Raw genomic sequence first — 21,688 nt, 5'->3', positions numbered from 1 at the left:
GCTGTACTAAGCGCTGGGGTGGGTACAAGCAAATTGGGTTGGACACAATCTCTGTCCTACATGGGGCTCACAGTCTAAATCCCCATTTGACAGATGAGGTAACTGAGGCACAGAGAAGTGAAGTGGCGTGACTTGTCCAAGGTCACACCGCAGATAAGTGACAGAGCTGGCACTGGGGTGTATACAAGCAAATCAGATTGGACACTGACCTTGTCGCGCTTGGGGCTCACAGTCTTCACCCCCATTTTACAGATGAGGTCACCGAGGTGCAGAGAAATGAAGTGACTTACCCAAGGCCGCACAGCAGACAAGTGGCGGAGCCAGGATTAGAACCCATGATCTTCTGACTCCCAGGACTGTGCTCTATCCACTGCGCCATGCATCTATGATGGGCAGCGGGCTGAGTGATCCAGACCCCTGAGGCAGCTGAGTTTTCCATTCATTCATTCTTTCATTCATTCAGTCGTATTTATTGAGCGTTTACTGTGTGCAGAGCACTGTACTGAGCACTCGGAAAGTACAATACAGCAAATAAAGAGAGACAATCCCCGCCCACAGTGGGCTCACAGTCTGCAGGGGGGAGACAGACATCAGTACAAGTAAACAGGCATCAGTATAAATAAACAGACTTATAGATATATACATATATACCCTCCCAAGGCCCAGGATTCTCCACAGACCAAAGTATCGTGGTCCTAGCAGGCCAGTCCGCTCAATCGCTGTGTCATCCACAGACCGCTCGGCCCCTGTGGGCAGAGATCCTGGGAGCAGCTGCCCCTCCGGGCAGCAGGCTCCTGTGCCAGAGCAGATTGAAAAAGAGGCTGAAATTGCTTCCTGAAATTGCTAACAAAATTAGCCTGATTTAAGATGAAAAACAACATCGGAAGGAAGTGAACTTGCCCTTCCGTTCCCCCAGATCTGAACATCTGTCAACTTCTAGAGAAATCACCAAGGATGCCGTATCCGGTGCTCTGCCTTCACGCGGAGGACGTGGGGCAGCTCTGCCCTCTCCATCTCTCCCCACCAAGATTCGTCCCTGGTGAAGTCAGCGTCTCGAGAACAGTCGATAGAAAAACACTGTCCAAGAAGCGTTCCGGCAACCCAGGCTGAGCAGTAGGTCCAGGAGATCGGAAGATGGATGAGATGTCCTCGAGTCTGGATCTGTGGGGCGATCCCGTGGCTCCCCTCCCACCCACTCCCACTCGTGTTGCCCACAGACTTTGGAGAGCTTCCCCTCACCAGGCCAACTGCAAAGGGGAAATTTTGTCAACAACAGGAGCAAATTTCTGGAAGTGCAAAGCGCTTAAAGTTTCACAGCAGTGCTACAGCAAGCTCGGCTTCTCCCCTTCCTTCCAGTGGTGAGGGGTGTCGGTTGTGATTTTCAGATAAGCAATGTGGTTTTGAGGATAGAGCATGGGCCCGTGAGTCAGAAGGACGTGGGTTCAAATCTCGACTCTGCCGCTTGTCAGCTGTGTGACCTCAAGCAAGGCAATTCACTTCTCTGCGCCCCAGTTACCTCATTTGTAAAATGGGGATCGAGATTGTATGCCTCATGTGGGACATGGACTATGTCCAACCTGATTATCCTATATTTACCCCAGTGCTTAGTGCAGTGTCTGGCACATAGTAAGCAATTAACAAATACCATAAAAACAACAAGAAAAAACTCACTAAGCTGACGTAGCCAAGGAGCCCTAGGTTCATCCACTGTCAGAGTTCTTACATCCATTCATTCAGTAGTATTTATTGAGCACTTACTGTGTGCAGAGCACTGTACTAAGTGCTTGGGAGAGTATAATACAACAATAAACACTCACATTCCCTGCCTACAATGAGCTTACAGTCTAGGGGCATGGACTGTGCCCCACCTGATTATCTAGGATCTGCCCCAGTGCTTAGTACAGTGCCTGATACATAGTAAGCACTTAATAAATACCATAAAAAATGATGATGAGGGATTATAATCTCTTCTTTCCCAAGTGGTCTGAGAAGCCCCCATCCATGTGGAATCCTCCGAGAAGCAGTGTGGCTTAGTGGAAAGAGCTCGGGCTTGGGAGTCAGAGGTCATGGGTTCTAATCCCGGCTCCGTCACTTGTCTGCTCTGTGACCTTGGGTAAGTCGCTTAACTTCTCTGTGCTTCAGTTCCCTCATCTGTAAAATGGGGATTAAAACTGTGAGCCCCATGTGGGACAACCTGATTACCTTATATCTACCCCAGCTCTTAGAACAGTGCTTGGCACAGAGTAAGCGCTTAACAAATACCACTATTATTATTATTATTATTATGTGTTCTTGTAGGTCCCAAGAAAAGCTGTTATACAAAGGACGATTCCCTGTTCCCAAACTTGGTTGATGCCTAGGTGCATTAGTCCAGTTCAGGTTCTCCTCTCTTTAGATTAAAGAGCTATTACAACTCTCCGTTTATTTAAAAATAGATTAATGGTCCTCTCTCTTGCTTTCTCAGAGACAGGCTCTATTCTGCCCCGAGTGAGTCATTAAAAGTCCCAGCCTCCTTGCTCCAGTTTCGAGATTAAAAATATAAAGTCATCCAACTCGGACATGAAACAGCTGCAGTCTTTCAGACAAAAGGTCCGTTTCATATCATTTTTAATCGACACATTTGGACAGATGAAGAAAGATAGCGAATGTGCCGGCTAAAGGCTGTGAGGTCGGTTAAAAATACCACGTCGCTGTGGGCGCCCGCCCGGCCCAGAGTGCCCACGGTGCTGGATTCCCTGCAGAATCCTTGTTTTCCTGTTGGCTGGAGGTTCCTCTTGTGTTCCTGTGGCCCAGGTTGCCACGATTGCCAACAATCAAGGACCTGTCCTGCTTGCTGGTGACACTTCCCCAAACCTGGGGGAGTGAGGTTGGAGGCGGCACCCCAAGATCTGAGAGTGTACTTTAAATTAGGCAGGGCTCTACAAAAAACATCTTAAATATGTCCCCTCTCAAAGTGTGCAGAGCGCTGTGCTAATCATTTGGGAGAGAAAGATTTCTTTTTCCGGTACTTATTAGGTACTTGCTGTGTGCCAGGCACTAATATTAAGTGTTGGAGTAGATTCACTCATTCATTCAATCGTATTTATTGAGCACTTACTGTGTGCAGAGCACTGTACTAAGCGCTTGGGAAGTCCAAGTTGGCAACATATAGAGACAGTCCCTACCCAACATGGGCTCACAGTCTAGAACGGGGAGACAGAGAACAAAACAAAACATCTTAACAAAATAAAATAAATAGAATAAATATGTACAAATAAAATAAATAAATAAATAGAGTAATAAATACGTACAAACATATATACATATATACAGGTGCTGTGGGGAGGGGAAGGAGGTAAGGCGGGGGGATGGGGAGGGGGGGAAGAGGGGGCTCAGTCTGGGAAGGCCTCCTGGAGGAGGTGAGCATATTTATTGAGCACTTACTTTGTGCAGAGCACTGTACTAAGTGCTTGGGAAGATATAAGCTAATCAGGTTGGACCCAGTCTGTGTCCCATGTGGGCATCCCAGTTTTAACTTCTCTGTTTCCTCAACTGTAAAATGAGGATTAAATACCGATTTTCCCTCCTACTTAGACTGTGAGACTTTTGAGGGCTAGGGAAAGTTTCCGACCTGATTAACTTGTACCAACCCCAGTGCTTAGAACAGTGTTTGATACATGGTGAGTGCTTAAGAATTACCTTCAGAGGAAAGAAAAGAAAAAGATCCGGTTTCGGAACTTCGCATGTTTCTTTTAAGGGCACGGGGCCTGGGAATCAGAAGAACCCAGGTTTTAATCCCTGCTTCACCACTTGCCTGCTTTATGACCTTGGACAAGTCACCTAACTTCTTTATGTCTCAGTTTCCTCATTGGTAAAATGGGGACTCAATACCTGTCCTCCCTCCTACTTAGGCAAGAACTGTGCCTGATCTGATTATCTACCCCAGGGCATAGTACCAGTGCTTGACATATAGTAAGCACTTAACTAATACCACAGTAATCATTATTAGTATAGTAAGCTTAACAAATGTTATTCCTTTGACTAACCCTTCTGAATCATTACAGTTAGAACCAGAAAAAGAGATTCCAAAATCCAGCTAAAGCTTTTGTTAATATTAAATCAAGATTTTTAGAAAAATAGACTTGGGATGAATCTGTTTTAGCTTCTCCAGGGTTTTCTATTTAAGAATAACAGAGCAGCCAACTGAAGTTGGAGGCAGGCCTCAGGGAGAGGGTGGCAGTTTCTTCAAATTATGCCTGTCCATGAATCAGCAGGCTTTGGTTTAATGGGGTCTGGCAGAGTCTTACAGAAGCCAGACCGGATTCCAGGGGAACTGCATTTCTCATCATTAGGGAGAAGGAAGTTCTGGCCTGATTTCCTGACTAACAATATTTAGATACACTTTCTGGGGAGAACTAAATTCTAGGTGTCCCTACCCCTCAAATTACCCGCAGGCATTGTCAATCACCAGCTGAGTGCTGCTGACTTTCAACCTCTGGAGGAGCTGAGGGAATCTCAAATCCGGTAACCGTCCAGTTATTGGATTTATGATTATCTGGTACCCATCATCTTAGACTCCAGGCAAGTCAGTGCTGCTGCTCAGACCAAGGAAAAAGAACATATTCCCGGACTCGATTGCCTCTTCTGGGGCTGCAGTAACTCCCTTTCATCTGTTTTTGGGTTTTTTAAATGGTATTTGTTAAGTATTTACTATGTGCCCAGCACTATAATAGTAACTAATAATTACGATAATAATTACAGTACCTGATCATTGTTTACTATGTGACAAGCACTGTACTACACACTGGGGTAGATAGAAGCTAATCAGGGCCCACATGGGGTTCACAGTCTAAGGAGGAGGGAGAATAGAGATTGAATCCCCACTTTGCAGATGAGGGAACTGAGTCACAGAGAAGTCAAGTGACTTGCCCAAGCCCGCACAGCAGACAAGCAGAAGAGTGGGGTCTAGAAATTAGGTCCTTCTGATTCCCAAGCCCTTGGACTCTCCACTAGTACTTGTTCAAGTCTAGAATTCAAACTATTTCCATCCAATACATTCGGGGAAATAGAGCTGTACCTATCAAGAGTAATCGGTCTAGAATATTTCACAATTCTGATTTAAAGGTGCTAGACACAGGTTCATGTCTGAGAAGTAAATAAGGGCTTTGCTGTTGTGGTATTAAATTTTCAGTACGGTGAAATATAAGATAAGGCTTAGCCTGGTGGAAAGAGCAAGGGCCTGGGGATCAGAAAATCTGCGTTCTAATTCAGGCTCTGCCACTTGCCTCCTGTGTGACCTTGGGCAAGCCACTTAACTTCTCTGTGGTTCAATTTCCTTATGTGAATAATGAGGATTCAATACCTATTTTCCCTTCTACTTCCCTTCGAACCCCATGTGGGACAGAAACTGTTTCCCACCTGATAATCTTGCATCTACCCTAATACTTGACACACAGTAAGCACTTGACAAATACACGGTTATTAACTAACTTCAGCATCGGTGGACCTTGTCAATCAATTAAAATCAATGTCAATTTGTAAAACTGGCTTGCGTTATCTACACCAGAGGCAGGAAGCGGCTAATGTCTTAAAAAACCCTGAGGGGTTTTTCCTTCTTTTACTTTTTGGTTCACTGTAGAGCTTATATCTCAAAAAAAAAACCTGATGTATATTCCATTTTTTGTACAAACTTCTTTCTATTCATAAGGATTACTCCCCCAGTTCTTTTTCAGAGAGGTGGGGAGAAGGTGGACTGAACTGCAGGTGTGGGGCTGCAGAGAGGTCTATGTTTGACGACCTCATCTGACATTTTCCACCAAAGTAGAGGAATATTCCACCAATAAATGAATAAATGGCTAATGGTGCCAGGAGGGTGGGAGGTCTCTGAGAGGGGCATCTAGGGGAATGGGCCTCGAACTGATTTGTTCCCTTTAATAATAATTAATTATAGTGGTGTTTCTTAAGTGCTTACTATGTGTCGGGCACTGTAGTAAGCGCTGGGAGGGATACAAGCATATTGGGATGGACACGGTCCCTGTCCTGTGTGAGTCTCACAGCCTCAATCCCCATTTTACAGATGAGGTAATGGAAGCACAGAGAAGTGAAGCGACTTGCCCAAGGCCATGGAGCAGACAAGTGGCGGAGCCGGGATTAGAACCCATGACTTTCTACCTAACAGGCCAGTGCTCTATCCACTAAGCCACACTGCTTTATTCACCCCTCCCTCAGCCCCACAGCACATGTGAGCTTGTTGTGGGCAGCAAATGTGTCTAACAACTCTGTTATATCTAGACTGTAAGCTCACTGTGGGCAGGGGATGTGGCTGTTATATTATACTGTACTCTCCCCAGTAAGTGCTTAATAAATACGATTGACTGACTATTCCCCCAAAGCACTTAGGACAGTGCTCTCCCCGAAGTAAGTCCTAAATAAATATGTTTAACAACTGTTAAACTGTTAAACAGTTCTAGACTGTGAGCCCACTGTTGGGTAGGGACCGTCTCTATATGTTGCCAACTTGTACTTCCCAAGCTCTTAGTACAGTGCTGTGCACGCAGTAAGCGCTCAATAAATACGATTGATTGACTGACTGATTTAACTGATTGATTGTGTACATATCCATACTTACATATTAATTAGATATTATTAATTATTATTAACTTACATATTAATTAGACAGATATTAATGTCTGTCTCCCTTTCAAGATTTTGAGCACACTGTGGTCCGGGAATGTGTCTGCCAGTTCTGCTATATTGCAGTCTCCCAAGTACTTAGTACAGTGCTCTGCACAGACTGAGCACTCAATAAGTATGATTGATTATGTACCTATCCATAATTTATTTATTTATATTACTGTCTGTCTCCCGCTCTAGACTGTGAGCTCTTTGTGGGCAGGGAAAGTGTCTACCAACTTTGCTATATTGTACTCCCCCGAATGCTTAGTACAGCGCTCTGCACACAGTAAGCACTCCATAAATAGTGTTGATTGATTGACTGAACTGGGCTCTGAGTGGTCAGGGCATCTGCAGGAGCCCCAGAGAGAAAGATAGAATGTCGTCGAGTCAGAGAGGGCAGAGGATGAAATCGGTCTTGGGGAATAACGACCGTGGAAATCAAAAGCCAGAGGAGGTTGTCTTCTCCACTCCCCAAGCGGGCAGAGCTCGGAGGATCCCCAGAGAGTTGAGGAAACTCGGCATTAGCTTAGAACCCACAAGGCCAGAAAGATCCATGCCGAGAGAGGCCGGGGAGAGTAATCAAAACGATAAAAGAGAACAGAAAGACTAATTTGTTGGGAAAGATGAAAGGGCCCAAATGCCTTCAGCTTGGCTAAGTGGTGTTCGGGAGAGGCCCCATCTCCAACAGCGCTTTGATGTAGGAAGGAATGAGCCTGGTACACGGGGGCAGAGCCAGGAGAAGACCAGGCAGCTGAAATGGATGAACTGGGAAAAGGAAACATTTCACAGATAGCAGATGAAAGCCTCCTGGCAGAACTATAGAGAAACCCCGATTATCATCCCCCCATTTAATTCCTTCATAACTTCTCTAGTAAGCATAGTAGTAGTAGTAATAATCACAGTAATAATAATAATGATCATGGTATTTGTCAAGCACTTGCTATATGCCAGACACTGTACTAAGCGCTGGGATGGATCAGATTGGACCGAGTTCCTGTCCCACATGGTGTTCACATTCTTAATCCCCATTTTACAGATGAGGTCATTGAAGTGCAGAGAAATTAAGTGACTTGCCCAGGGTTACACAGCAGACAAGTGGTGGAGCCGGAATTAGAACTCAGGTCCTTCTGACTCCCAAGCCTGTGCTTTCTCCACTAGTCCGTAGTAGTAGTAGTAGTAGTAGTAGTAGTAGTAGTAGTAGTATCCCTCCCAGCACTTAGAACAGTGCTTGACACATAGTAAGCGCTTAACAAATACCATTATTATTATTATTATTATTATTGTTATAGTAGTAGTAGAAGCAGTGTGGCTCAGTGGAAAGAGCACGGGCTTTGGAGTCAGAGGTCAAGGGTTCAAATCCCCACTCCGCCACTTGTCAGCTGTGCGACTTTGGGCAAGTCACTTAACTTCTCTGTGCTTCAGTTACCTCATCTGTAAAATGGGAATTAAGACTGTTAGCCCCACGTGGGATAACCCGATCACATTGTAACCTCTCCAGCGCTTAGGACAGTGTTTTGCACATAGTAAGTGCTTAACAAGTGCCATCATTATTATTAGTAGTAGTCAGATTTATCGAGGACCACTTGATAAGGTGACACGTTCATTGCCAACAAGGAGCTGGTACTCCAGTGAGATGCTTACGTTCTGCTTAGTCTCTTCATCAGAAGTTTGGAGGGCTGGGGAATCAGGGTATGAAATGGTCTCCTAAAGGAAAAGGGGGAAGTTCTACCACAGGGGAAGCTGGATTGGGAAGAATCTGAGCACTGTGTGGGCATCGGCAAGGAGGGGAGAAAAAAACAACCCAAAGCTTTAGCATAAAACAAACCGTGGTGCTCCAGCACCTGGAAACCAAGGTCTGGTCACTGTATCGTAAGAAGGCCAGAGAGAGCTGGAGAGGGGGAGAGAAGGCCCCCAAGATGGTGTTGGCTCCATGCGGGTCTTGACTGAAAGACTGAAGGTTCTTCATACTGGTAAAACCCAGGCTGAGAAGGGACATGATTGAAGGGTGTGGATGGAGTTGACATTCACCAAAACCCACAACCCTAGATCGAAGGAGAGCTTTGTGAAGCATGAGGGGGTTTGGTTCAAAGTAAACCAGAGGAAGCACTTCTCTCTTCTGTGGGGGAAGGGGGCAGGATAAACTCATAGAACTCCTTCCCACAGGAAGTTGTGCTACTGAAAATATCAGTAGGTCTGACAGGGGTTTAGATAAATTTGTGGGCAAGGGAGTGTCCTTTTGGTATTTGTTAAGGGCTTTCTGTATGTCTAGCACTGTTCTAAGCACTGAGGTACATATCAGTTAATCAGGTCAGACCCAGTTCCTATCCCACATGAGGCTCACAGTCAAAGTAGGAAGGAGAACAGATACTGAATCCCCATTTTACAGTTGAGGAAATGGAGGTACAGAGAAGCGAAGCGACTTACCCACAGCGGACAAGTGTCAGAGCCGGAATAAGAACCCAGGGTCTCTAACTCGCAGGCCCGGGCTTTTTTCCACTAGGCCACGCTTCTGGTTTACCTGTGGAAAAGTTAAGGAGGCGGAGGGAAAAGTGAAGGGTGTTAAACGGCGCGAGGAGGGGCGTCCAGAAGCGCAACGGTCATCTGGGTCTCCCAAACATCTCGGTGTCATTGTCGGAGACAGGATCCCAAGCTGAACTGTCCATGGTCCAAAGACAGTGCCTGATTTGTGCACTGTGGGGGCTTCTCCAGGAATAACCCCACCCTGGGTTGGGCTAAGTGATTCATTACCTTTTCATCCCTCAGTATTTTCTGTGATTCACACGCTTTGATTCAATCCCAAGGGCAGGAAAGTAAATCTGTAAATTAGCTCATCCAAAGCTTCCCAAGCAGTCAGTATTAGACGAGCTGATCGAAACCCTCCTCCTCCTTCCCACCTCCCCCTCGCCCACCTGCTACTTTTTGGAAAGTTTATCATCTCTCTATTCTGTTATCTTTCTGTCATTTTCAACCTCGGCAAAATGGGGTGAGGGAGAGGGAGAATGTAAATACAAGGCAAAGCTAATGTTAATGCTGACTGGGTGCTGATTTTCTATTGCAAAATTAGATGATGCATTGGGAAATGTAGGTCGCACTAATAAAGAGGATTTCCCGTAAAGAACGCACATCACTCTGACTGTTTCACCAGGCCTTACCTCTCTCTACAAAAAGAAATAAAAAACACAGCCGAACTACCTGACAGCTCAGAATCCCTGACACAGGTAAGAGCACTGTCTTCTCTTCGCCTGCCCAACAAAGGAGAATAAATTCAGCTGAATGAATGCTCCCAGTTTCTCATGCACCTAACAACTAATCCTTCTTCCTGCACATCACTGCTCCCACACAAGAGGTTCAAAGTAGTAGCAGTAGTAGTAGTAACAGTAATAATAACCGTGATTTTTGTTAACTGTGATTTGTTAAGTGCTTACTATGTGCCAAACACTGTTATATACAAGTGTTAATAGTGGATCTGTGTGAATAATCAACATGAAAACTGAACTTTTATAAAGGAAATCTTGTCTTAGCGTGGCTCAGTGGAAAGAGCCCAGGCTTTGGAGTCAGAGATCGTGGGTTCAAATCCTGGCTCCACCAGTTGTCAGCTGTGTGACTTTGGGCAAGTCACTTAACTTCTCTGGGCCTCAGTTACCTCATCTGTAAAATGGGGATTAAGATTGTGAGCCCTGCCGTGGGACAACCTGATCACCTTGTAACCTCTCCAGCGCTTAGAACAGTGCTTTGCACATAGTAAGCGCTTAACAAACACCCTCATCAAAGGAGAAATTTATGTCCAGAATGAATTCATCTACAAAAATCACCAAATAAAAAGGTGGCAGGCAATCTTCTTGTTTACTGAGGTACAGAGTACTTGTTTACTTGTTTAGAGAAGCAGCATGGCTCAGTGGAAAAAGCACGGGCTTTGGAGTCAGAGGTCATGGGTTCAAATCCCAGCTCCGCCAATTGCCAGCTGTGTGACTTTGGGCAAGTCACTTCACTTCTCTGTGCCTCAGTTCCCTCATCTGTAAAATGGGGATTAAGACTGTGAGCCCCCCGTGGGACATCCTGATCACCTTGTAACCTCCCCAGCACTTAGCACAGTGCTTTGCACGTAGTAAGTGCTTAATAAATGCTATTATTATTATTATTATTATTACTGGACAAGCCAATGCCACTGAACAAACCCAGGGTGTTTCTGGGAGAAGACTCCTTCACAGTTGATTATCATGACTTCTCTCCTTTCGTTCCAGTTTGAGTAAAAATTGTGCCAATGCTTGATGACCTGGAGGGGGTTAGGAATAATAGTAACATTACCGCTACTACTACTACTACTGCTATCACTGCTACAACTACTAAAGCTACTACTGCTACGGAGAAGCAGCATGGCCTTGTGGAAAGAGCATAGTCCTGGGAGTCAGAGCATCTGGGTTTTAATCCCAGCTCTGTCACTTGTCTGTGGTGTGACCTCGGGCAAGTCACTTCACTTTTCTGAGCCGCAGTCCCCTCATCTGCGAAATGGGGATTCAATACATTGTTCTCCCTTCTACTTAGACTGTGAGCCCCATGTGGGAGTTGATTATTTTGTATCTACCCTAATAATAATAATGATGGCATTTATTAAGCGCTTACTATGTGCAAAGCACTGTTCTAAGTGCTGGGGGAGGTTACAAGGTGATCAGGTTGTCCCACGGGGGGCTCACAAGCTTAATCCCCATTTTACAGATGAGGTAACTGAGGCCCAGAGAAGTTAAGTGACTTGCCCAAAGTCACACAGCTGACAAGTGGCGAAGCCGGGATTTGAACCCATGATCTCTGACTCCAAAGCCCGGGCTCTTTCCACTGAGCCACGCTAAGACAAGACTTCTTTTATGTAAGTTCAGTTTTCATGTTGATTATTCACACAGATCCACTATAAACACTTGTATATAACAGTGTTTGGCACATAATAAGCACTTAACAAATCACGGTTAACAAAAATCACAGTTATTATTACTGTTACTACTACTACTGCTACTACTTTGAACCTCTTGTGTGGGAGCAGTGATGTGCAGAAAGAAGGATTAGTTGTTAGGTGCATGAGAAACTGGGGGCATTCATTCAGTTGAATTTATTGAGAGCTTACTGTGTGGAGAGCATCATCATCATCATCATCAATCGTATTTATTGAGTGCTTACTGCATGCAGAGCACTGTACTAAGCGCTTGGGAAGTACAAATTGGCAACATATAGAGACAGTCCCTACCCAGCAGTGGGCTCACAGTCTAAAAGGGGGAGACAGAGAACAAAACCAAACATACTAACAAAATAAAATAAATAGAATAGATATGTACAAGTAAAATAAATAAATAGAGTGATAAATATGTACAAACATATATACATATATACAGGTGCACTGTACTAAGTGCTTCAGAGAGTACAATACAACAATAAACAGACACATTCCCTGCCCACATTTTTAGGGGGGAGCTTGTATTAGCCTTCACCTGCCCTGATGCAGCACTAGGTTTATGTTTATGCTTGTATTAGTAATAATGATAATAATGGCATTTATTAAGCACTTACTATGTGCAAAGCACTGTTCTAAGCACTGGGGAGGTTACAAGGTGATCAGGTTGTCCCACAGGGGGCTCACAGTCTTAATCCCCATTTTACAGATGAGGTAACCGAGGCACAGAGAAGTTAAGTGACTTGCTCAAAGTCACACAGCTTGGCAGAGCTGGGATTTGAACCCATGACCTCTGACTCCAATGCCAGGGCTCTTTTCCACTGAGCCATGCTGCTTCTCTAAGCAAAACTTCATCCAGAGAAGTTTTCAAGTAGAGCCTTGGAGGAAAATCAAAGAAACTCAGCATGGCCAAGTGAAGCAAGTGTGGCCTACTGGGTAGAGCATGGGCCCAGAAGTCCAAAGGACCCGGATTCTGAACCCAGCTCCATCACTTGACTGCTGTGTGACCTTGGAAAAGCCACTTCACTTCTCTGTGCCTCAGTTACTTCATCTGCAAAATGGGGATTAGGACTGTGAGCTCTAAGTGGTCCACTTGACTAGATACCAGCCCTTAGCACAATGTCAGGCAGATAGTAACAAATACCATTTTTTTTCTGTTAAAGATAAAGAAATACAGTCCCCTTGGCCATGGTCAGCGTGGTAGTTTTGCTCCGGGGGGAGATGAGAACCACCACAATCCTTCTTTGTAGCTGCCTGGGCTCATCAGTCTTACCAGATCTGATGCCTCCAAGAAGCCAAGTGTGTGATGCCCCAGGCTGCCGGAGATAATCGCAGTACAACTAGGCGTGGTGGGTACAATGTACCGTACCCGTGAGTTTCACTGGGATTCACGTGAGCCGCGGATAAATCTGGCAGGAGAAAACCCATTTAATCTCAGATACCTGAGCGAACCAGTTTGCCAAGATGGCTTTGCCGATTTGACAAATTCTCACTTCTGCCTTATATGGAGTCTCTGCTCCAACGGAGCCTTGGGGCCTTGCACTGTGCCCAAACACAAGAGGGGCAGACAGGTTGTATTGGGGATGAGACTAGCCTGGGGCACGTGATTCTTTTTTCTCCTCCCCCTTGGCTGTATTTTCCTCATTTCCTGCTCCCTACCCAAGCTGAGGAGATAACGAGCAAATCCCTGTGGGATTCTAGGGAGTAAGGTGGCATGCGATGATGGCTGCATGGCTGGGGTATTGGCCCGCTCTGCCTCCCCCGTTTAAAAACCGAGATCCCCCTATCTGCTTAGATGTAGCGTGGCTCAGTGGAAAGAGCACGGGCTTTGGAGTCAGAGGTCATGAGTTCGAAACCCCACTCTGCCACATAATAATAATAATGTTGGCATTTATTAAGCGCTTACTACATGCAAAGCACTGTTCTAAGCGCTGGGGGGATGCAAGGTGATCAGGTTGGCCCACGGGGGGCTCACAGTCAATCCCCATTTTACAGATGAGGGAACTGAGGCACAGAGAAGTTAAGTGACTTGCCCAAGGTAACACAGCTGGCAATTGGCAGAGCCAGGATTTGAACCCATGACCACTGACTCCAAAGCCCAGGCTCTTTCCATTGGGCCATGCTGCTTCTCTAGTGTCTGCTGTGTGATCTTGGGCAAGTCACTTCACTTCTCTGAGCCTCAGTGACCTCATCTATAAAATGGGGATTAAGACTGTGAGCCCCACGTGGGACAACCTGATCACCTTGTATCCCCCCCAGAGCTTAGAACAGTGCTCTGCACATAGTAAGCGCTTAACAAATGCCATTATTATTATTATTATTATTATTATTATTACGTACCTAGCCCACAATTTACCACAGTGTTTGACATGTATTAAGCACTTACAAATACCAAGGCAAAATGAAAAGAAAAATGACCTGGCTTTGGAGGATTGCTATCAACACAACAGTCATTGCTCTTTTCACTTTGATTTAGGAGGGGAAAAAAACCCACGACCTCAATTCCTGTAAATAAAAGCTTTTCACAAGTGTTTCCAGAATATGCGTTTTCACTGATATCCCCATCTCCCATTTAGGAATGAGTGATGAAGAAGAGCATTTTGGAATAGCTCAAACCCAAGATGAGTTCCCATTGGAAAGTCTAATATTAAGATAATGTGTGTGTGTGTGCATGTGTGTGTGCATGCATATGTTGTGTGTAAAGGCTACACATCCGTCTCCCACTTAGGAATGAGTAATGAAGAATTGCATTTTGGAATAACTCAAACCCAAGATGAGTTCTCATTGGAAAGTCTAATATTAAGATAATCTATGTGTCTGTGTGTGTGTGTGTGTGTATGCAATGTGTGTGTGTAAAGGCTATGACAGCTGTGACATTTCTATTTAAATCCATGAGGACGCAGAAACTCAATTCTTCTAGACACAGTGACCTACTGCTCTTTTATTTTTTATTCTTTGTCTTTTGTATTATTTTTGCTTTTGTCTTCCCTTATGTGTCTCTTGACAACTCCCTTTAGCTCCCCCACTCTTAGATCGTGAGCCTCGTGGCTGGTCGAGGTTGGGGGTCTAATTCTTATCAGTGTTTTTCTTTCCCACAGCCTGTATTAAGCGCTTGTTGTGTGCAGTGCACTGTGCTAAGTGCAGGGAAAGAACACCCAGATGAGAACTGGATCCAGTCCCTGTCCCTCAGGGAGCTCGTAATTTATAAGGTGTGGAAAGACAGCGCCCAATCTTGAGTCCAGAGTGTTTTAGAGTTCAGTTATTTTGAGGATTATTATTATCTTTATCATCTGGAGAGAAGCTCATCTGGAGCTGCAGAATCTGTGCGTGTGCTCTGTTCTGCAGCTGTTCCCCAGAATAGGCACCCTGGGGTTGAGGGTGGACGTTGAAACTGCCAACGGCTCTTTACTAAACGCGTGTCAGCTTCAACGCTGCTCTGTGGCCACCGACATTCCTTTGTCTTCTATTTCTGGTCCTCTAGCCAGCTGTGAGCTCCCCAGATCTGCGCAATTGCCTTGCAATCTACAGTGAAGGTTGTGGGGGTGGGACTCTATACTACAAAGGCTAATTAGACTTCCTAATCACTCTCCTCTCCTTTCCCTAGGTGACCCGGACCAGTTTTCCTCCTTCCCGGCATCTTTGCCGTGCAGTCTTACTGCCATTGAATAGGCCTGGAAAACCATAATTATTCATAATAATAATAATAATAATGTTGGTGTTTGTTAAGCACTTACTATGTGCCTAGCACTATTCTAAGCGCTGGTGGGGGGGGATACAAGGTCATCAGGTTGTCCCACGTGGGGCTCACAGTCTTAATCCCCATTTTACAGATGAGGGAACTGAGGCCCAGAGAAGTGAAGTGACTTGCCCAAATAATAATAATAATAATAATGATTGGCATTTGTTAAGCGCTTACTATGTGCAAAGCACTGTTCTAAGCACTGGGGAGGATACAGGGTGATCAGGTTGTCCCACCTGGGGCTCACAGTCTTCATCCCCATTTTACAGATGAGGTAACTGAGGCCCAGAGAAGTTAAGTGACTTGTCCAAGATCACACAGCTGACAAGTGGCGGAGCCGGGATTAGAACCCATGACCTCTGACTCCCAAACCCGGGCTCTTTCCACTGAGCCACGCTGCTTCATAAGGGATCCAGCCAAGAAAGAACACTTGCTCCCCGAGTGGAGCAGGATTTTGGGGCTGGCAAAGTAGGCACTCACCCATGCTACTAATAAAAATAATGATAACAATGATACTACTAATAATAACCCTCACAGGATCGTACCTGGAGAGTTTCCACTCCTCTATCAGTCTCGACTATGGGAGGGAGAGTCAAGCAGAGGCCTACCCATTCCATTCCTAGCTTGGCAGGTGTCTAGCAAGTGGAAGGCAATCTGCTACAAGTCAAGACTCCCCTGTGCTGGACGGCAGAGGCATGGGAGCGAATCGAGGGCGGAGACTCAAGTTTACAGCGCGGAAGGAGTCAGTGGTAAACCACTTCCATATTGTTACCAAGAAAACTCTATGGATCCACTACCAGAACGACTGTAGATGGAGGTGGGGTGTTCTGGGAGAGATGTGTCCATGGTGTCTCTATGGGTCACAGGTGACTCGACAGCATAAGACAAGACTAATAATAATATTTGTTAAGCGCTTACTATGTGTCAAGCACTATTCTAATTAGATACAAGTTCATTAGGTTGGCACAGAGAGGCTGCCATCGTTTTCTATAATGAGCAGAGCCCCAGAGGGGAATCTCCCTAATAAGAAAAAGAACTGCGGTATCTGTTCAGGGCTTACCATGAGCTAAGCCCTGCGGTAGATTCAAGGTAATCAGATTGGACAAAGTCCTTGTCCCGTATGGGGCTCACGGTCTAAGGGAGAGAAGGAGCAGCTATTGAACCCCCATTTTACAGAGGAGGAAACAGAGGCACAAGGAACTTGAGTGACTGGCCCAAGATCACACAGCAGGCAAGTGGCACAGTTATGATTAGAACCGAGATCTTCGTACTCCCATTAGACCCCACTGCTTCTACTCCCTCTGCCTTGCCCATTCCCACGCTCTGATGGTGCAGGGAGGTGGACAGAGTGTAGATTCCTCTAGACTATAAGCCTCTCGAGAGCAGGGGGCGTGTCTACCAAATCCTTTTTTTAAATTTAATAATAATAATAATAATAATGTTGGTGTTTGTTAAGCACTTACTACATGCCAAGCACTGGGGGAGATGCAAGGCAATCAGGTTATCCCAAGTGGGGCTCACAGTCTTTACCCCCACTTGACAAGTGAGGGAACTGAGACCCAGAGAAGTTAAGTGACTTACCCAAGATCACACAGCAGACAAGTGATGGAGCCAGGATTAGAAGCCATGACCTCTGACTCCGAAGCCCGGGCTCTTGCCACTAAGTAATGCTGCTTCTCAATCATATATAAGATTGATCATTCCCTGTCCATAGTACAGCATGCTGCACACAGTAGGCACACAGTAAATAATAAAATAATAAATAATAATGGCATTTATTAAGCGCTTACTATGTGTAAAGCACTGTTCTAAGCACTGTGGAGGTTACAAGGTGATCAGGTTGTCCCACGTGGGGCTCACAGTCTTAATCCCCATTTTACAGATGAGGTAACTGAGGCCCAGAGAAGTGAAGTGACTTGCCCAAAGTCACACAGCTGACAAGTGGTGGAACCGGGATTTGAACCCATGACCTAAGTAAACACCAGTAATCAACTGATTAATAAACACTACTACCCCCGTGGGGTGGATTCAGGAAAGAGCACCAAACCAGTGAGAACAGAGGGGCAAAAAAAAATCAGGAACTTTTCCTAGCGTTCTGAAAGCCTCGTGCAGTACCGAAGTTAAAAACAGTTCTTGGCCGACACCAGGCGAAGGCATGGGGGAGGATGGTAAGCAGATTACCTTGAATGCTGGACTTTTCTCAGAGAAAACTCGTGGCAAGTTTGCACAAGTGAAAACATTTTAAAAGGAGTAGCCCTTTAATTCACAGGGGGATTTTGGCAGCAAACAGTGTCCAGTGGCTGCTGGAGAGATGCTGACTTATTGACTGATGAGGAGGATTCATTTTGCTACCCCTAAGAATGCTTTGATCTTACTTAATATCTCCAACCTGGTAGATCTGAGGGTCCCCTGTAGAGCTTATCAGTTTCATCCTCCCTTCCCCCACTGCATTTATCTCTGCTTTAGGGCAAAACAGTTGCAAAGAGATATGAAATGGCCTAGTTCACAGCTGACTGTGGAAACTGGGCTTTTCCGACAGGCCCCCACAAGCAAAGTGAAAAGGAGAATTGAGGCAGGTGTCCAGATCATTCAGGCCCTCTCAGTCAGAAAACCAAGTCCCAGTGCAATTTTTCTTGCATTATCTCAAAGGTTGACTCAATTTACCTCACGATTTTGCAGTGATTTCTTCTTCAGCTTGGCCTCCTCATGACGAATACTAGTCAAGTTTGCCAACACAGTGGAGCAAGACATGTCCCAGAAAGCCTCCCAAATCTGGTCAACCATCATTTGTTAGCTGGGATCCTCACCAGGGCCACATTTAACTAAAGTTGGGGCCTGGGACTGGGCCATCTAGGCACCCCTCCACAACAGCTTGTGACCCTTGATGTTGTCATCACAACAGCAGCACTAACTTGAGGAGTGGAGGCAGAGATGGGCAGCCTCAGTAGCTGGGATGAAATAGAAAGTTAGGAAAGTTATTTACCTGTCGCCTACCTAGTCACCTAGGCTACAGGAGGCCCCAGGGGAGCTTCAGTTCAGTGATCCGGTGCATCAGACTGGCTTTTGGCTAAATCATTAACGGGAAGGAGGAAGATCAAAAGCTCCCTGCTCCTTCCAGTATCCTGCTTCACCCCTCCAGGCAACCAGTTAACCCCAAGCATTCCTGACACTTCAAGCCCATTTTTTCCTAAGAAGTAAATATTTGAACAGGGTGGGTCAGAAAAACCATCTCATCTCTTTTTCCTAAGTGAATCTCGCTCAGTTCACTGCCTTTTTAAGGAATAATCAGTCAGCCAATTGTATTTATTGAGCACTTACTGTGTGCAGAGCACTGTACTTAGCGCTGGGGAGAGTACACTATAACAATATAACGGTCACATCCCCTGCCCACAACGAGCTTACAATCAAGAGGTGGACAACAACTTGTCCCAGAGTGATTCGGGAAGCCCACCAGTCCGGCACAGTCCACCACAGTCAGTCAGTCAGTCTTATTTATTGAGCGCTTACTGTGTGCAGAGCACTGTACTAAGCGCTTGGGAGGTACAAGTTGGCAACATATACAGACGATCCCTACCCAACAACGGGCTCACAACCTAGAAGGGGGAGACAGACAACAAAACAAAACATATAAACCAAATAAAATAAATAGAATAGTAAATATGTACAAGTAAAATAGAGTAATAAATCTGTACAAACATATATACACCAAGGGGGTGGTATCAATCTTCTTTTCTTATTGATTAACCCACAGTACCGCAAGGATCCCAGGGAAACCCGGAGAAGCAGCGTGGCTCAGTGGCAAGAGCCCGGGCTTGAGAGTCAGAGGTCATGGGTTCTAATCCCTACTTTGCCACTAGTCCTCTGTGTGACCTTGAGCAAGTCACTTTACTTCTCTGGGCCTCAGTGACCTCATCTGCAAAATGGGGATGAAGACTGTGAGCCCCCCGAGGGGCAGTCTGATTACCACCACACAAATCACCCTGTTTCATTCCCCAGTTTATAGATGTGGTAACTGAGGTACAGAGAGGTTTAGTGATTCATCCAAAGTCACACAGCAAGTGAGGGGCAAAACTGGGATTAGAACCCAGATCCTTTTGACTCTCAGGCCCGTGCTCTACCCACTAGGCCACGCTGCTTCAGCAGCAGAGAGCAGTGCCCGGGGTGGCGGGGGGGACTTACCCTTCTTCTGCCCTCCTGTCCGTGCCAGGTTGCCGGGGTGAGGTCAGAGATCAGAAACAGAGTGTCTGGGGGTAGTAGAGGAGCAGCAGGAATGGCTGCATTTGGGCTGAGGCTTCCCCAAGGCTGGCTAAAGAGGGAATTTTAAAGGGTCCCATGGCCCGAACTTGGGTGAAATGGAGCAGCTGGTAGAGAAGCAGCGTGGCTCAGCGGAAAGAGCACGCGCTTTAGAGTCAGAGGTCATGGGCTCAATCCCAGCTCCGCCAATTGTCAGCTGTGTGACCTTGGGCAAATCGCTTAACTTCTCTGGGCCTCAGTTACCTCATCTGTAAAATGGGGATGAAGACTGTGAGCCCCCCGTGGGACAACCTGAGCACCTTGTAACCTCCCCAGCACTTTGAACAGTGCTTAGCACATAGTAAGCGCTTAATAAATGCCATCATTATTATTATTGTTATCCCACTAAATTCATTCATTCATCTATTCAATCGCATTTATTAAGCACTCTTAATAAATGCCATCATTATTATTATTATCCCACTAAATTCATTCATTCATCTATTCAATCGCATTTATTAAGCACTTACTGTGTGCAGAGCACTTTACTAAGCGCTTAGGAAAGTACAATACAACAATAATCAGTGACATTCCTCACCAACAACGAGCTCACAGTCTAGAGTGGGGGAGACAGACGTCAATACATTTATTCATTCCAACATATTTATTGAGCACTTACTGTGTGCAGAGCACTGTACTAAGCGCTTGGGAAGTACAAGTCGGCAACATAAATACAAATAAATAAGATTACAGACAATGCAGGATTCCTGGCTCCTAAACCTGGCTTGGTACTAAAAATACTGATAATAATTATAACAATAGCTATGACATTTTTTCAGCATGCACCATGTGCCCTAGTTCTTCAGTAGATAGCATTTTATGTTTGGGATGGGGAAGGGAGAATAAGAGTGCCATTAATTAATCCCGATTTTACAGAAGAGGAATCTGAGGAATAAGGAAAATAATAACTTGCCCAAAGTCTTAGTATTAGAACCTATATTGTGATGGTATTTGTTAAGCACTAACTAAGGATGTATTATGTATTAAGCACTGGGGTACATACGATATGCAAGGTAATTAGGTGGGACATAGTCCATGTTCCACGTGAGGCTCACAGTCTAATTCAATCAGTCAATCAACTAAAAGAAGCAGTGTGGCTCAGTGGAAAAGAGCCCGGGCTTTGGAGTCAGAGGTCATGAGTTCAAATCCCGGCTCCGCCACTCGTCAGCTGTGTGACTTTGGACAAGTCACTTCATTTCTCTAGGCAGCAGTTCCCTCATCTGTAAAATGAGGATTAAGACTGTGAGCCTCCCGGGGGACAACCTGATCACCTTGTAACCTCCCCAGTGCTTAGAACAGTGCTTTGTGCTTAGTAAATGCCATCATTATTATTATTATTATGAATTAATCAATGTGATTTATTGAGTGCTTAATGTATGCAGAAAACTGTAATGTGCATTTGGGAAAGTACAGTGCAACAGAGTTGGTAGGCTAGTTCCTTGCCCACAATAATAATAATAATAATAATAATAATGGCATTTATTAAGTGCTTACTATGTGCAGAGCACTGTTCTAAGGAGCTTATGGTCTAGAGGGAGAGACAGACATTAATATAAAATAATAAATAAATTACAGATATGTACAAGAGTGTTGTGTGGGCGGGGGTGGGGTGAATATCAAGTACTTAAAAGGTATGGATCCAAGTACATAGCCAACACAGAAGGGAGAAGGAGTAGGGGGCTTAATCGGGGAAGGCATCTTGGAGGAGACGTGATTTTAATAAGGCTTTGAAGGTAGGGAGGATGGTGGTCTGTCGTAAATGGAGGGGGAGGGAGTTCCAGACCCATAAGAGGATGTGGGCAAGGGGTTGGCAGTGAGATAGAAGAGACTGAAGTACACAGAGAAAGTTGGCATTAGAGGAGCCATTAGAGTTGGGTTGTAATCAAGTGCTTAATACGGTACTTTGCACACGGTAAGCACTCAGGAAATACGCTTGAATGAATGAATGATTCAGAGGGAGAACAGGTATTGAATCCCCATTTTACAGATGAGGGAACTGGGGCACAGAGAAGTTAAGTGCCCTTGCCCTAGGTCACACAGCAGGCGGGCTGTGGGGTACCTGCTCC

General features: G+C 45.4%; 1 protein-coding gene and 1 non-coding gene across 2 annotated transcripts in view; one reads left to right on the top strand and one right to left on the bottom strand.

Annotated features, from left to right (window-relative positions):
• ANKRD55 (ankyrin repeat domain 55) overlaps positions 1 to 19,568 on the bottom strand; it is a 102,191-nt gene extending 82,623 nt beyond the window's left edge. Inside the window, exon 1 of the mRNA XM_038759567.1 lies at positions 19,509 to 19,568. The gene's annotated coding sequence lies outside the window, so the exon portion shown is untranslated. The remainder of the gene's footprint in view (positions 1 to 19,508) is intronic.
• On the top strand, positions 15,857 to 15,994 carry LOC119939810. Its single transcript, XR_005454773.1, has one exon. It is a non-coding gene; the product is annotated as a small nucleolar RNA SNORA7 (small nucleolar RNA).
• Positions 19,569 to 21,688: the final 2,120 nt, after the last annotated feature.

This window comes from Tachyglossus aculeatus, chromosome 17 (genome assembly GCF_015852505.1).
Source record: "Tachyglossus aculeatus isolate mTacAcu1 chromosome 17, mTacAcu1.pri, whole genome shotgun sequence".
Lineage (NCBI taxonomy): Eukaryota > Metazoa > Chordata > Mammalia > Monotremata > Tachyglossidae > Tachyglossus > Tachyglossus aculeatus.
Note: the sequence above shows the minus strand (reverse complement) of the source record. Positions and strands in the feature narration are given on the sequence as shown.